The sequence below is a fragment of the Somniosus microcephalus genome, chromosome 4, assembly GCF_052327205.1.
Source record: "Somniosus microcephalus isolate GS21.2 chromosome 4, FLI_Smic_1.0, whole genome shotgun sequence".
Taxonomy (NCBI): domain Eukaryota; kingdom Metazoa; phylum Chordata; class Chondrichthyes; order Squaliformes; family Somniosidae; genus Somniosus; species Somniosus microcephalus.
In genome coordinates this window covers 130,676,894-130,695,136 of record NC_140990.1, presented here as the reverse complement: position 1 = coordinate 130,695,136, position 18,243 = coordinate 130,676,894, and positions in this window count along the sequence as shown.

Here is an 18,243-nt window from a genome sequence, read left to right as displayed (position 1 = left end):
GAGACTTGAAGGGAAGTCTATGCAGTGACTACCCAGAACGAAACAATAGAAGCGTTTCGTCTCCCAAGTTCATTTTCAGCACAACAAGCGGAATTATTTGCGCTAACCAGAGCATGTATATTGGCTACAGGTCAATCTGTTAATATTTATACCGATTCTAGATATGCGTTTGGAGTAGCCCATGATTACGGACAGATTTGGAAACTTCGTGGTTTTTTAACATCTTCCGGAACCCAAATTAAAAACGCACAAGAGGTGAAAAACCTTTTATTGGCAATCCAAAAACCTAAACAAGTTGCGATTATTAAGTGCCAAGCGTACACAGGGCATTTGGATGAGGTTGCACTAGGAAATGCAGCAGCAGATCAAGCTGCTAAAACCATAGCCTTATCACAGATAGGATCACAGGTTAAGACTTGTCCAGTTAAAGAAAGTATAGATCAACAACAAACCCCATCCCTGAATGATGTGCTAGCCCATCAAGATAGGGCTAGCCCTGAAGAAATAGCGGAGTGGGATGTTAATCACTGTTTCAAAAACACGGACGGCTTGTGGGTCCATCATGACGGCCGCATGGTGGCACCCAAATCATTATTATCACCAATTGCCCGATGTGTTCATAAATTCACCCATGCGGGCAAAGGGGGGATGGCGGACTATATCCTCAAGACCTGGTATGCACCAGGAATCTCAAAGTTGGCAAAACAAATATGCGAAAATTGTACTATTTGCCAGACCATGAATGCAGGGAAAATAAAGAAGGTACAGCCCGCATCCCACCCAAACCCCATGGGCCCTTTTGTACACTTGCAAATGGATTTTATTGAACTACCTGTGTGCATGAGCTTTAAATATGTATTAGTTATTGTTGATATGTTTTCAAGATGGATTGAAGCGTTTCCTTGTAGAAAGAGTGACGCCACCACTGTTGCTAAATGTTTATTAAAGGACATTGTACCTCGCTTTGGGATACCAGCAAAATTGTCAAGTGACAATGGGTCCCACTTTACGGGGACAGTGATTAAGGAACTATGCAAAGCCTTACAGATTAATCAGCACCTCCATTGCAGTTATCATCCACAGTCGGCTGGACTAGTGGAAAGATATAATGGGATGCTGAAAAACAAGCTTGCAAAACTGTGTAAAGAAACTGGACTTAAATGGGTTGATCTGTTACCCATAGCTTTAATGACAATGCGGTCTGCTACCAACAGAACTACAGGATTGTCGTCTCACGAGATCGTCATGGGAAGACCACAAAGATTGCCCTTTTCGGCACCTTTAACAGCTAAACAAATGGACATTCATAAAATGGAGGAAGATATGTTGAGTTATTGCATTGCACTAACCAAATGCATTTCTAGTTTCCATCAACAGGTGAAGGAAGCCCAGGTCGATCCTGCTGAAGGAAAGTGCCATACTTTCGAGCCAGGAGATAACGTCTGTATAAAAATCTTCAAGCGAAAAAATGGCCTTCAACCCAGATTTGAGGGACCCTTCCAAGTACTCCTGACCACAAACACCGCTGTAAAAGTAAAGGAGCGACCAACATGGATACGCGCGTCCCATTGTAAGAAGGCATCAGTTAAAGACAATACACTGCCAAGATGAACTGGATTTGGATTTTAACAAGACTGTTCTTTTTGTCAACAATAATTGAAACTGCCATATGGATTTACCCAGATCCTCTGCAAGGCAAACCATGCATAAAAGAATGTGTACTTTTAACCAAAAATCTCTTTTATATTATATGTTATAATGAGACTATGAAAGTCCAGCTCCAGGACCATACTATACAGGTACCCCCGTATCAACCCCTAAATCTTAGGGTAAGACAGGGTAAGATAGTAGAAGAAGATAGTGGACAAAGGCTTGATAAGCTATGGGTCACATGCCCTGATACTGTATTACCAAGTGGCAAAACTGCGAATGGAGGGGTTCTCTGCAATGGTAATTCAAGAGGAGGACTGGCCCTGACAGCTAAGTCAATGTTTTGTGATAATCCTTTTACACAACCCCTCGTTTCAACATCAATTACTCAGAAAAGAAAAATTAATAGGACCACTAAGAAACAAGGAGGGAGAAGTGGAAGACTGTTAAGTAAGCATAACTATCATCATGTTAATACCTTTGTATACATGAGTTATTTGTACACTAAAAGACAGAACCTTGCCAAATGCTGGATATGCAGCCACATCCCTGTGCACGCAGAGGGTGGAATACCTCTAAGGCCCATTCCCTTCGAAATAGAAGAGATGGTAGGGTGGTTATTACAGTCTAATACCACCTGGAATAAGGAGGCAGCCAGTACATTTCAGACCCAAAATAGTTTAAACCCAGATCAATTGGAAAATGAATGGTAAGATGCAGGATACAACCTTATAAAATTTGAAGGGTGGTTTCATCCCCAATATGATAATCAAAGGAATCCAGGGAGTCTATTAGTGACGTCAATGGGAACCGTAAATAAAACAAAAGGAGAAGTCTGTCTGGTAAACGACAATGGAGAAGGATTGATGGTTGGATGGAGTGAGTGCAAATGTAACTACACTTTGACTAAAACTACTACTAAACCACCGGGTGCAGTCGAATGGCCCTATTGGGGACGGTGGAACCTGTCCACAGTACAAAATTTGACTAGTAAAAAAATCTGGAAAGGAGAACAAGGAATAGGAATGATGCACCAGATATAGAACAAATTTGAAGCCTATAATAACACCTATTTCATCTGTGGGCATAGGGCATACCCTTGGTTACCACAAAATTGGACTGGGTCATGTTATTTGGGATATGTAGTGCCCTATATACATCATATTTCATCTTTGGATAGCCACCCTGGGACACGAGTAAAACGAGCCATTACAGAAACTGAAAGGTTCTTTGCTGTAGCATTTCCCTGGTATGGAACAGGGAAGTTAGCAAGAGAATCTATAAACATGGCAGCAGTGTTGGAACAAATAGCCAATGATACTGCTGATGCTCTTAGTGATGTAAACGCAGAAATGGTGGCTTTGCGCACTGTTGCCTTTCAAAACCGCATGGCTCAGGACTATTTGTTGGCAAATGAAGGGGGCACATGTGCAATCATAAAAACCGAATGTTGCACCTATATTCCAGATAGCTCAGAAAATATCACCAACCTGGTAAACCACATAAAGGAGGCCGTAAAGAAACTACGTCAACCTGAACAGTGGTCCATGTGGGATTGGATTTCAGGGTGGGGAGGAGCACTAGGAAAGCAAATTTTGGAAGTCTTAATTGCAGTTGTGATGATAATAATTCTAATTAGTTTATTGATTGGTTGTTTAAAATTATTGTGTACAAAAGTTCTTTCCTTATTGACGTCAACTCCTCCAGTACCAATGATGTCTGAATATGAGGATAATAAGGGTGAGACCTTTGATGTAGAATTTCTTAAACTTAGCAAAATAGATTGTCCTTAGAAAGGACAAAAGGGGGGAATGAGGAAATCTACATATTATAAGGGGTTAATTTCAGGTGCTTGCTGGGTAAAAGTTTTCAGACTTGACACCGGTCAAGAGTCGATGTGTAACTAGAGCTATTGCACGTACTTGGATTACAGCCAAGAACAGATGCCTGCCCACCTAATGAGAATGTAGAAGAGAAACAATGGGTTCCTTTGAAGTACCCAGTGACCTGACAACTTGCGACCGTAAGCAAACCTACCCTCCCAATACATGATTAAGATTAAAGAGGACCTCCGGTTACACGATTCATGCCCTGTTATAGATTAACGGTTGACTTATGTGTCCAGGATCCTTCTGTCAATATGTCATAAGACCTGATGATTAATCTAAAATGTACCCTGATAGAGGAACAAAGGAATGTCAATCAAACTTGTTTGTTACACTGTATAAATAGGGAACGCTTACGCTGTATCATGGGAACAGTAGCCTCACCCCTTGAGTGGAGGTACTGATTCCCCTTGCAAGTGAAATAAAAGGCCTGTCCGTCTGACGAATCCAAGAGTGTATTGAGTCATTACCCAGAGCTAAGAAGTAAGGCATTTCAACACCATTGACCAGAAACTTAACTGGACCGGCCACAGAAATATTGCAGCAATAACATCAGGTCAGAGGCTGGGTATTCTGCGGCGAGTGCCTCACCTCCTGATTCCCCAAAGCATTTCCACCATCTGCAAGGCACAAGTCAGGAGTGTGACGGAATACTCGCCACTTTCCTGGTTGAGTGCAGCTCCAACAACAGTCAAGAAGCTCGAAACAATCAAAGAAAAAGCAGCCCGCTTGATCCACCACATTAAACATTCAATCGCTCCACCACCGGCGTAACGAGACTTCTTCGGCAGCATCTCCAAAACCCGTGACCACTATCACCTAGAAGCACAAGGGCAGCAGGCGCATGGGAGCACCACCACCTCCAAGGTCACCTCCAAGTTACACACCATCGTGACTTGGAAATATATTGCCGTTGCTTCATCGTTGCTGGGTCAAAATCCTGGAACTCTCTCCCTAACAGCACTGTGGGAATACCTTCACAACACGACTGCAGCAGTTCAAGAAGGTGGCTCACCACCACTTTCTCAAGGGCAACTAGGGATGGGCAATAAATGATGGCCTTGCCAGCGACGCCCACATCCCATGAACGAATATAACAAAAGATTCAGTGTGGATATTGAACTTAAAACTTTGTGACTCATTTATGCAGTCTCACTCAATGATTGAAGACCGGGCTCAGCAGCGGCCAAAGTAGAACTGTCACAAAATAACAACATAAGAACAGAGGAGCAGGAGTAGGCCATTTGGCCCTTCGAGCCAGCTCTGCCATTCAATAACATCATGGCTGATCTTCTACAGCAATTCTTTTCATGCACTCTCCCCATATCCATTGATTCCCTAAATATTCAAAAATGTATCGATCTCTGTCTTGAATATATTCAACGATTAAGCCTCCACAGCCCACTGGGGTAGAGAATTCGAAAGATTCACCACCCTCTGAGTGAAGAAATGTCTCCTCATCACTGTCACATAGGCCGACCCCTTATTCTGAGACAGTAACCCCTGGTCCTAGGCGCCCCAGCCGGGGGAAACATCTTCGCTGCTTCTACCCTGTCAGGCCCTGTAAGAATTTTGTATGTTTCAGTGAGATCACCTCTCATTTTTCTAAAGTCTAGAGAATATAGGCCTAGTGTACTCAATCTCTCCTCATGGGCCAATCCCCCATCCCAGGAACCAGGCTGGTGAGCCTTCAGTGCACTCCCTCTATGGCAAGTATATCATTCCTTGGGTAAGGAGACCAAAACTGTACATAATGCTCCAGGTGTCGCCTCACCAGGGCCCTATATAATTGTACTAAAGGCCAACATACCATTTGCTTTCCTAATTGCTTGCTGCACCTGCATGTTAACTTTCAGCGATTGGTGTACAAGGACACTCAGTTCTCTCTGAACACGAACATTTCCAAATCTCTCACCTTTTAAAAATGCGCTGCTTCTCTATTGTTCCTACTAAAGTGGATAACTTCACGTTTCTCCACATTATATTCCATTTTCCATCTTTTTGCCCTCTCACTTAGCCTGTCTATATCCAGCTTAAGCGTCTTTGGAACCTCCTCACATTCCCACCCAGCTTTCTATCATCGGTAACCTTGGATATATTACATTTGATCCCCTCATCAAAACCATTGATGTAGATTTGGAAAAGCTGAGGCCGAAGCACTAGTTAAAGAGGTCTGCCAACCCGAAAATGACCCGTTCATTCCTACTCTCTATTTTTTGTCCGTTAGCCAATCCACAATTCATGCTAATATATTACCCCCAATCCCAAGTACCCTAATTTTGTTTAATAACCTCTTGTGTGGCACCGTATCGATTTCCTTCTGAAAATCCAAATACATCATGACATGAATCAGTCATTCATGAAAGAAAGACTTATGGAATTAAAATGAGCAGCCTAAGGGTGGCGCTCTCCAGGGAGAGTATAAATACTGGAGAACGGGCCCAGCTTGCGCAGGACATTCTTAACAGTAACTAGTGAAGGACACAACTAGACCTCCATGTTGTAAAACAGATGATTAAAGCTTTGTTTAATGCTTAGGCCAAGTGCCTAGTATTTTCCTTATGTCATATCACTTCCACTGGTTGCTCTGTATCTATTCTACTCGTTACAACCTCAACAAACAGATTTGTCAAACAGCATTTCCCTTTCATGAATCCGTGTTGACTCTGCCCAATTGTATTATTATTTTCTAATTGCCCTGTTAACACGTCCTTAATAATAGATTCTAGCATTCCCCTACTACTGATGTCAGGTTAACTGATCCATAGTTCCCCGTTTTCTCTCTCCATTCTTTCTTAAATAGTGTGGTTCCATTTGCAACCTTCCAATCCCCGGGAGCCATTCTAGAATCTATGGCATTTTGGAAAATGACAATCGATGCATCCACTACCTCTATAGCTACCTACTTCAGAACCATAGGATTTATACTCTGCCCTAATTTACAACTACTGTTTGGGGGCCTATAAACAACTCCCACCAATGTTTTCTGCCCCGTGCTGTTTCTCAGCTCGACACAAACTGATTCTACTTCTTGATTTTCGGAGCTAAGATCCTTTCTCTCTACTGTCTTCATTCCATTCTTTATTATCAGGGCTACCATTCCCACTTTGCCTATCTCTGCTAAAAGTTAAGTATCCTGGAATATTTCTTTGCCAACCTTGGCCACTTTGCAACCACCTCTCTGTTATTGCTAATAGATCAAACTGGTTAATTTCTATCTGCGCTATTAATTCATTTATTATGTTGTGAATGCTTTGCACATTCAGATAAAGTGCTTTTAGCTTTGACTTATTTTCTATTTTTCCCTGATCTCACCTTAGTCACTGATGACTTATTTCCTTTGTTGCTCTCTCTTTCCCTTCCTGACCCACACTGCTTATTTTTACCCAAAGCTCTACTCTGCTCTAGATCCTTGACATTTCTCTCAATGCTTTTAAATTTACTCTTTTTGGAATCGAACGATCCCCACTCTTTCATTAGTTTAAAGCCCTGTTTACTGCCCTAGCTATTCAGTTCACCAGGACATTGGTCCCAGCCCGATTTTAGTGGAACCCATTCCAGTGGAACAGCGCCCTCTTTCCCCAGTACTGTGCCAGTGTCCAATGAACTCAAACCCCTTCTTTGAGCCACTCATTTAAACCTGTGATCTGTTTGTCCCTAAGCCAATTTGCACGTGGCTCTGGTAACCATCCAGAGATTATTAGCTTTGAGGTTTTGCTTTATAATTTGATTTCCATCTCGATAATCTCCCTCAGCAGAACTCCCTCTTTACTTGTTCTGCCTATGTCGTTGGTTCCTACGTGGACCAGGACAACTGGATCCTCCCCCAACTACTCCAAATTCTACCTATGTCGTTGGTTCCTGCGTGGAGCACGACAACTGGATCCTTCCCCTCCTACTCCAAGTTCTTCTCCGGCCATGAGGAAATGTCTTTACCCTGGCATCGGGCAGGCAACACAACCTTCGGTACTTTCGGTCGTGGCTGCAGAGAACAGTATCTATCCCCCTGAGTATACTTTCCCCTACCACAGCTACATTCATTGTAACTCACTCCACTTGCATGGCCTCCTGCATCATGGTGCCATGATCAGCTTGCTCCTCCATCCTTGAAGCTCTTCCCTCGTCCATACAGTCAGCAAGGACACCATACCTGTTGGACAGGGGAAAGGCTGAGGCCCCTCCAGCACTGCAACTTGGGTCACCGTACCTGCCTGAGTAACAGTCACACTGTCCTGTCCCTGACCACTAGCCAGACATGTACCACTACCTAACCTAAGGGTTGTGACTGCCTCCTGGATCAAAGTGTCCAGGAAACTCTCCCTATCCCTGATGTGCTGCAATGTCTGCGCCTCAGACTCCAGCTAAGAAACTCTGAGCTGAAGTTCCTGAAGATGCAGGCACTTAATGCAAACGTGGTTGTCCGGGTCCACAATAGTCCCCATGAACTCCCACATGCTGCAGTTGTGGCACGCCGCCTGCACTACTATCCCTGTATGACATTGTTTTACTTAATTAAATTTAATTAAATTTGTATTTAGGTAACATAGATTACAGTGTAGTTTCTTGACCACATACTTGATCTAGATTAAGTTAAGGGAACTGAAATTTAATATCTACCTGTAACACAAAACACTACAAGTAGTGTAGGCAAAAAGCAACACCTCCTTCCCGCTCTTCTCCAAATTCCTACACTTTCGAAATTCACTCAATTTACAAGTGAGGACTCGGCTCCCCTGCTAACGCTGACTGACAGTTAACCACCACTGGCACCAGCTTCTGTTAACTACAGTTTTTAAAGTTATAGGTTAAAAGAAAAACCTTGAACTAAATTTCACTCTTCGCAGCTCCTATTTACCAAATACTTACCAGATATTCCCACTCATTCCAAATTCCCAAAGAAAAACTCTGTTCAAGTCAACTCTGTTTAATCCCGCTCTGTGCAGACCGCTTTGTGCTCTGCAGAAATGTTTACTTCTATACACTAGGAGCCTCACCCAACTTACAGGTGATGTCTCAGCTCCGCTGCTCCTGGTGATTGTTGCCTATTCAAGGTAACAGCAGAATGTGGAAGAGGGAGCCAAGCTGAAGCAGTGAGAGTCAGAGACTGAGAGCAGAAAACTGCGCTGTGGGAAAATACAGATGCAACAGAACTAAATTTGCACCGTGATAACCATGTGATAATTCATGCACAGTAACAGTGTCAATAATACAATAGAGCTCCATGTACACAGTGATAACAGTGTGATAATTCACCAACGTAACAGTGTCAACAATACAATAGAGCTCCATGTACACAGTGATAACAGTGTGATAATTCACCACAGTAACAGTGTCAATCACACAGTAGAACACCATGTACACAGTGACACCGGTGTGATAATTCACCCACAGTGACAGTGTTAATAATACAATAGAGCTCCATGTACATTGTGATAACAGTGTCATAATTCAACCACAGTGTGAGTGTCAGCACCACAATTGAACTCCATTTACACAGTGATGAGTGTGTTAACTCACTCACAGTGACAGTATCAGTAACACTGTGCTGTCTCTCTGTAGCAATGTATGTTAGTTCCTCTAACTTAATCTTACTGTATGTACTTAACTTACTTATGTATGTATAACTTACCTGTTGGGGACGTTGCCCCTTTAACTTACCTGTTTGGCCGTTGCCCTTTAAGAGGCGACCTAACGCACTGACGTCACGCATCACGTGACGCACGCGCGCCGGCCGCCGGCCCGACTCGGTCTTCCAAGACGGCCGTCGGCACAGCCCGGCCTACCGCGACTTCGGCCGCATCGGCCAGCCGACGGGAGCGACGCGATCTTCCGCCCCCGCGGCAAGCACCGGCACAGCCCGGCCTCGCAACCTCGGCCTCAATGGCCAGCTTCAGTACCGGGAGACGCACTGATGCAACGACGCAGTCAGTAACGCCCAAAGCACGGGAACACACAGCAGAGCGTGATGACGTCATCACGCTCCCCACAGGACTGCGAACCCAGTCCTCGTGGAGTCCCCGCTGGGACAAGACCTACACCATGGTGCTCCTACAGCAGCACAGGCTCTGAGAAGTTGTATTGTTCCCATGCCTGAGTCCTGGATAATATTTGTCCGTAAGTACTTGAGAATGTTATAGATGATTAGTGTACACTGTATGTTGCAAAAAATGCTTAGTTTGTAACTTTTCTCGTAAGCAAACTTACACAGCTAGCCGTGAAGTGCTCGCTCTCTGTCTAGCTGGTTAACTAGTAGCTGTATTTTGATGCACTATGTACAGGGCTAATTTAAAGAGAATGCCTTCCAGTTTGCTAAATGTATATTCACAGTAAGCTGTGTTTCCACGTGTTTGGTAAGTTACATGCCAAATGTACTGTGTTGCTCAGGCATACCTAAATTTGTGTATGCATATCAGTTATGCGCTTGTATACTAATGTGTGCTTCCATTTCTGTGTTGTATTTCAGTTTTACAACAAGAATCTTTCAGTAAAGCGTTACAAGAAAAGTCAAGCCTTGTGATTTTTATGGGAAGATATCAAGTTGTTAGCTATCTGTCTAGCTCTGCATAGGAAAGCGCTGCGAGGGCAGAAAAGTAAAAAGACAACAGCACAGCGGGCTCAAGCACAAGAAGATACCACTCAGCTACCATGAGTCTACGCTCAGGAAGACAATATACCATAGAGGACGTCGACCATCCAATCGAGAAGCATGAGCCTCTCCGAGCAAATGATGCCAAGTCACAGTCCTGTAAAGCATCCTCTAGATCATCTCGGTGGTCCAGCAGACCGTCGTCATCGACAGCTTCTGCAGCCGCCAAAGCACATGCCAAGGCAAAAGCTGCCCAGGCTCGATTGTCCTTCGCTGAAAATGAAGCTAGTGTGATGAAGCAGAGAGCTGACCTCGACGCCAGACTCCACATTCTCCAAAGCCAGAGAGCTGCCGCTGCCGCTGAAGCTGAAGCTGCAGCTTATGAAGAAGGTGAGGAGAACGAAGGCGGGGAGCACAGCCATGAACCATATGTTCCAGAACAGCCCCTCAGTCCAGTGCAACGTACATGTGAGTATGTCCAACAACACTCCAAATTGTTCTTCAAGGAAACATCCAGGTATCTCGACGCAGAACCAGCTACTCACCACAGTAGCAAACAGCCTGTTTTTGGAGACACTGAGCTTAAAGGAGAAGAAACAAGTAAGACTTACCTGCAGAGACCTCCACAGCACTCGGCCAATCCATCCAAGCAGTCCTCACCCGAGCCACAAGGTGCACAAGACCTCGCTAGGTACCTTAACTGCCGAGAATTGTTAAGTTCAGGCCTTCTAGAATTTGATGACCGTCCTGAAAATTATTGGTCATGGAAAGCGTCCTTCCTGAGTACCACCAAGGACTTAAATCTGTCAGCCAGGGAAGAACTAGACTTGATGACAAAGTGGCTCGGAGCTGAGTCGTCAGAACAGGCGAAGATAATTCGTTCAGCGCACGTCCGCAATCCCACAGCAGGCCTCAACTTGGTTTGGCAACGTCTCGAAAACTGTTATGGGACACCAGAAGTCATTGAACACGCACTGCTCAAGAAGATTGAGGACTTTCCGAAGCTAACCAACAAAGATAATGTCGAGCTCTGAGAACTGGGCGACATGCTCCTCGAACTGGAGTGTGCCAAGGGAGAAGGTTACCTGACCGGCCTCTCGTATTTGGATACAGCTCGTGGGGTAAACCCAATAGTGGAAAAGCTCCCCTACAACCTTCAAGAGAAATGGATAGCTAAGGGATCCAAGTACAAGGAGGACAATGGAGTGGCATTTCCCCCCTTCTCTCTCTTCTCCAGGTTCGTCCAACAACAGGCAAAGGTGAGGAATGATCCAAGTTTCACTTTCTCCACCTCCAGCAGTTACGCTCCTTCGAGAACAGAGAAACCCACAAAGTACAGCAATAAAGCCTCTGTGAGTGTGCACAAAACAGATGTTCCAGCCGAACCCTCAGTCAACCAATCCAGTTCTGCTGGGAATAAAGTGGATGACCCAGATCGTCAGTGTCCAATACACAAGAAGCCCCACCCACTCAAAAAGTGTCGAAGCTTTAGAGACAAGCCTATTGATGAGCGCAAGCCATACCTGAAAGAGAATCGCATCTGCTTCAGGTGTTGTGGGTCGACTATGCACATGGCAAAAGACTGCAAGACGACAATCAAGTGCTTTGAGTGCAACAGTGAAAAACACATCGCAGCCCTGCATCCAGGTCCTCCTCCTTCAACCACCGAGAGTGCTGCGGTTGACAAAGAGGATAGCGGGGAGCAAAGCGAAAGCACATCTTCTTCAGTCACCTCCAAGTGTACAGAGGTTTGTGGAAATGCAAGCAGCCCACGCTCATGCTCCAAAATCTGCTTGGTTAAAGCATATCCTGCAGGGAGAAAGGAGAAGGCAATCAAAATGTACGCAGTGCTTGATGAACAAAGTAACAAGTCCCTAGCGAAGACAGAATTCTTCAATCTCTTTGCAGTCAAAGCCAGCGCAGCTCCGTACACGCTAAAAACCTGTGCAGGGACAACAGAGACTACGGGTAGGAGAGTTGGGAACTTCATGATCGAGTCCATGGATGGGAAACTACAGCTTCCCCTCCCCACCTTAATTGAGTGTGACACGATGCCAGATGATAGGACAGAAATTCCCTCCCCAGAGGTCGCACGCCATCAGCCCCACCTACAGCCAATTGCCAACAAGATTCCAGCTGTGGACCCGGACGCTCCAATCCTCCTGCTCTTGGGAAGAGACATCTTAAGGGTGCACAAGGTACGTGAGCAAATCAACGGGCCCCACAATGATCCTTATGTGCAGCGGCTTGACCTGGGATGGGTCCTCGTGGGTGGAGTTTGCCCGGGAACAATCCACAAACCAGCGGATGTCAGCGTCTATAAAGCAAACGTGTTGCACAACGGTCGCACATCCTGTCTCAGCCCATGCCCAAACAGGATCCAGGTAAAGGAAGACTACGATGACATGACGCAGCATCATAGGTCAACCTCCTCTGCCTGTGAGGAAGAGGCAGGCCCCACTGTGAGCACAGACAGCCTAGGATGCTCAGTGTTTGAAAGGTCCAAGGACGATGAACACAGCTGGGTGGCACCCTTACCATTTCACTCTCCTAGACGCCGTCTTCCGAGTAACAGGGAAGAAGCTATGAAGCGCCTCTGCTCACTCAGGAGAACCCTGGTGCCGGTGTCCACTGACCCACACATGCCTGCAGTCCTCACCCCAGCGATGCTCCTGACTCAAAAGATGAGTGCTATTTCAGCCCCCTCTGGAAACTTTGACATGGCTGAGCTGCACAGGAAGCAGTGGAAGCAAGTCCAGTGTCTTGCAGACACTTTTTGGAAGAGATGGAGAGAAGAGTATTTGTCCACCCTACGGAGACGTAGGAAATGGACAGAAGACAAGCCAAATGTCAAAGTGAGAGATGTTGCCTTGCTGAAAGACAGCCAAGCACACAGAAATGAATGGCCAGTGGGACTGGTTGTCAAAACTCTGCCGACCAGGGACAAGAGGGTCCGCAAGGTGGAGGTGAAGATTGTCAAGGAGGGGCCTGTCAAAGTATTTCTGAGGCCAGTCTCAGAGATCGTAGTCCTCCTTTCTGAAGAAACCTAGGGAATGGATTCTGAGTATGTTGCAGCCAAAGGACGTTTTCTTTAGGTTTATTTTATATCTGCAGTGGTACAATGGAATTGTACCAAGCGGGGAGTGTGCTGTCTCTCTGTAGCAATGTATGTTAGTTCCTCTAACTTAACCTTACTGTATGTAAAGGAGGGGATTAATGCAATGGAAAGGAAGGATGTTAACTCGGATGAAACGGAATCTGTATGGGTAGAAATGAGAAAAATCAAGGGGAGGAAAACGTTAGTGGGTGTGATATATAGGCCTCCAAATAATAATATGGAGGTGAGGGAAGGCATAAAAAGGGAAATTAGAGAAGCGTGCAATAAGAGCACAGCTGTCATCATGGGTGACTTTAATTTACATATTGATTGGACTACCCAAATTAGTAAAAATTCTGAGGAGGAGGAATTCCTGGAATGTTTTCGGGACGGTTATCTGGACCAATATGTCGAGGAGCCGACTCGAGATCAGGCCATTTTAGACTGGGTATTGTGCAATGAGAAGGGACCTATCAGCAATCTTCTTGTACGAGGCCCCTTGGGTCAGAGCGATCATAATATGATCGAGCTCTCAGTCGAGATGGAGAGTGAGGAAATTGAATCAGAGACTAAGGTCCAGAACTTAAATAAAGGGAATTACGAGGGTATGAGATGGGAATTGGGTAAGATTGATTGGGTGGTGTTTCTGGGGGGATTGACAGTGGATAGACAATGGCAAGCATTCAAAGATAGAATGGAAGAATTCCAGAACATGTTTATACCGGTTTGGCATAAAAATAAACCTAAAAAGGTGACTCAACCGTGGATAACGAGGGAAATTAGGGAGAGCATAAAATCAAAAAAAAGGGCATATCAACTGGCAAAAAAAAGCACCAGACCGGAAGATTGGGGGCAGTACAGGATACAGCAAAAGAGGACAAAGGGATTAATCAGGAAGGGGAAAATAGAATACGAAAGTAAACTTGCAGCAAACATAAAGACAGACTGCAAAAGCTTTTATCGGTATATCAGGAGGAAAAGACTGGTAAAATCCCAAGTCGGTCCCTTGCAGTCCGATTCGGGAGAATATATAATGGAGAATAAGGAAATGGCAGACCAATTAAACTCATACTTTGGTTCTGTATTCACAAAGGAGGACACAAATAACCTCCCAGGAATATCGGCAAACATAGGGACTAATGAGAGGGAGGGGCTGACAGAAATTAGTATCTCTAGGGATATGGTGTTGGGTAAGTTGAGGGGACTGAAGGCCGACAAATCCCCAGGGCCTGATAAACTACATCCTAGGGTACTTAAGGAGGTGGCCCTGGAGATAGCAGATGCTCTAAGGATCATCTTCCGGAACTCCATTGACTCGGGAACAGTACCCGTGGATTGGAGGGTAGCTAATGTTACCCCAATATTTAAAAAGGTGGGTAGAGAGAAAGCAGGGAGTTATAGACCAGTAAGCCTTACATCGGTTGTGGGCAAAATGCTAGAGTCCATTATTAAGGATAAAATAGCGGAGCACTTGACAAATGGGGAAAGGATCGGACAGAGTCAACATGGATTTACAAAGGGTAAATCGTGTTTGACTAATCTGCTGGAATTTTTTGAGGAAGTAACTGGTAAAATAGATGGGGGAGAGCCAATGGATGTGGTGTACCTTGACTTCCAGAAAGCCTTCGATAAGGTTCCACACAAAAGATTATCATGCAAAATTAAGGCTCATGGGATTGGGGGCAAAGTATTAACGTGGATAGAGAACTGGCTGGCGGATAGAAAACAGAGAGTTGGAATAAACGGCTCGTTTTCGGAGTTGCAGGCAGTGACCAGCGTGGTGCCGCAAGGATCTGTCCTGGGACCCCAGCTGTTCACAATATATATAAATGATCTGGATCAGGGAATTGGATGCAATATTTCCAAATTCGCTGACGACACTAAACTAGGAGGAGGGGTGGGCTCTGATGAGGATGTCAGGAGGCTACAGTGCGATTTGGACAGGTTGGGGGAATGGGCGGATACGTGGCAGATGCACTATAATGTGGATAAATGCGAGGTTATCCACTTTGGGGGTAAAAACAGGAGGGTAGATTATTATCTAAATGGCAATAGATTGGGAGATGGGGAAGTGCAGAGGGACCTGGGTGTTCTTGTGCACCAGTCACTGAAGGAGAGCATGCAGGTGCAACAGGCGATTAAGAAGGCAAATGGTATGTTGGCCTTCATATCAAGGGGGTTCGAGTATAGGAATAGGGATACCTTACTACAGCTGTACAAGGTGCTGGTGAGACCGCATCTGGAGTATTGTGTACAGTTTTGGTCGCCCCATCTGCGGAAGGATGTTCTTGCCATGGAAAGAGTGCAACGGCGATTCACCAGGCTGATACCTGGAATGGCGGGAATGACCTACGAAGAGAGATTAAATAGTTTGGGCTTGTACTCACTGGAGTTTAGAAGATTGAGAGGGGATCTCATCGAAACATATAAAATTATGGCAGGCCTGGACAGGCTGAATTCAGAGAGAATGTTTCCAATGGCCGGGGAGCACTGAACCAGGGGCCACAGTCTAAAAATAGCGGGCAAATCATTTAAAACAGAGATGAGGAAGAATTTCTTCACTCAAAGAGTGGTGAGCCTGTGGAATTCCCTGCCACAGAGGGCTGTGAAGGCTAATTCAATAAATATTTTCAAGAGAGAATTGGATATATTTCTGAAGGCTAAGGGGATTAAGGGTTACGGAGAAAAGGCGGGGACGGGGTACTGAACTGGTAAGATCAGCTATGATCTCAGAGGAAGATCAGCCATGATCTCATTGAATGGCGGAGCAGGCTCGAAGGGCCGAATGGCCTACTCCTGTTCCTATCTCTATGTTTACCTGTTGGGGCCGTTGCCCCTTTAACTTACCTGTTCGGCCGTTGCCCCTTTAAGAGGCGACCTAACGCGCTGACGTCACGCATCACGTGATGCACGCGCGCCGGCCACTGGCCCGACTCGGTCTTCCAAGATGGCCACCAGCACAGCCCGGCCTACCGCGACTTCGGCCACATCGGCCAGCCGATGGGAGCGACGCGATCTTCCGCCCCCGCGGCAAGCACCGGCACAGCCTGGCCTCGCAACCTCGGCCTCAACAGCCAGCCTCCATACCGGGAGATGCACTGACGCAACGACGAGGTCACGTGACGCCCAAAGCACGGGAACACACAGCAGAGCGTGATGACATCATCACGCTCCCCACAGGACTGCGAACCCAGTCCTTGTGGAGTCCCCGCTGGGACAAGACCTACACCACAGTGCTCCTACAGCAGCACAGGCTCTGAGAAGTTGTATTGTTCCCATGCCTGAGTCCTGGATAATATTTGTCTGTAATTACTTGAGAATGTTATAGATGATTAGTGTACACTGTATGTTGCAGAAAATGCTTAGTTTGCACCTTTTCTCTGTAAGCAAACTTACACAGCTAGCCGTGAAGTGCTCGCTCTCTGTCTAGCTGGTTAACTAGTAGCTGTATTTTGATGCACTATGTACAGGGCTAATTTAAAGAGAATGCCTTCCAGTTTGCTAAATGTATATTCACAGTAAGCTGTGTTTCCACGTGTTTGGTAAGTTACATGCCAAATGTACTGTGTTGCTCAGGCGTACCTAAATTTGTGTATGCATATCAGTTATGCGCTTGTATACTAATGTGTGCTTCCATTTCTGTGTTGTATTTCAGTTTTACAATAAGAATCTTTCAGTAAAGCATTACAAGAAAAGTCAAGCCTTGTGATTTTTATGGGAAGATATCAAGTTGTTAGCTATCTGTCTAGCTCTGCATAGGAAAGCGCTGCGAGGGCAGAAAAAACACAATACAACTCCATGTGCACAGTGATAACATAACAATGTCATCATTCACCCACAGTTAAAAAGCAATCATACAATAGAAAGTATATGCTCACCATTATCATAGCGCTGATACAGTTCTTACCAAAATCACAAATGCCATCCTATGTGTCTGTGACCGTGGTAAACTATCCCTCTCATCCTTCTCAAAATGTCTGCAGCCTTCGATGTGGTTAACAACACCACCCTCCCAGCAACTCCTGTCCTCCATCATCCAGCTGGGTGGAACGACCCTGGAAGCCAGAGAATCACCTGCAATGGCTTCGCTTCCTGCTCCACGACATTCGCTCTGGAATCCCTGATGGATCTATCCTTGGCCCCCTCCGATTTCTCAACTACATGCGGCCCCTCAGCGACATCATCCGAAAAAACAGCGTCAGGTTCCATACCTACGCTGATGACACCCAGCTTTACATCACCATGACCTCTCCATTGTCTCTGGTTTGTCACCCTGCTTGTTCTACATCCAGGACTGAATGAGCAGAAACTTCCTCCAACTGAATATTGGGTAGACTGAAGCCATTGTATTTGGTCCCTCCACAAACTCTATTTGTGAGCAAACTCCAGCCCTCTCGCTGGCAATAGTCTGAAGCTGAACCAAACAGTTCGCAATCTAGGCATCCTATTTGACCAAAATCGAGCTTACAACAACATATTCGCTCTACCACCAAGACTGTCTACTTCCATCTCGGTAACATAATTGTCTTCACCCCTGCCTCAGCTCATAACTTGTTGAAACCCTCACCCATGCCTTTGTTACTTCTAGAGTTGTCTATTCCCATGCCTTCCTGGCCGGCATCCCACTTTCCAACCTCCCTAAACTTGAGCCCATCCAATTCTCTGCTGCCCACAGCCGAACTCGCACTATCCCGTTCACCCATCACCACTGTGCTCGCTGACCTCCATTTAATCCCGGTCCAGCAACACCTCGATTTTAAAATTCTCATCCCTGTTTGCAAATCTCTCCAGAGCCTCGCTCCTCCCTATCTCTGTAACCTCCCCCGACCCTACATCACTCTGAGTGCTTCCCCTCTATCTCCTCCTTTAAAATGCTCCTTAACACCTGTGGTAAACCACGTTCACTATCGTATCACTGTTAGTAGTTAGCACTGTTCACCACTGTTCGTTATAACTGTATCACTGACCACTATTGTATCACGGTACGAGGTCGCCTCTTGCCACACTGCTATACCTGGGATGAC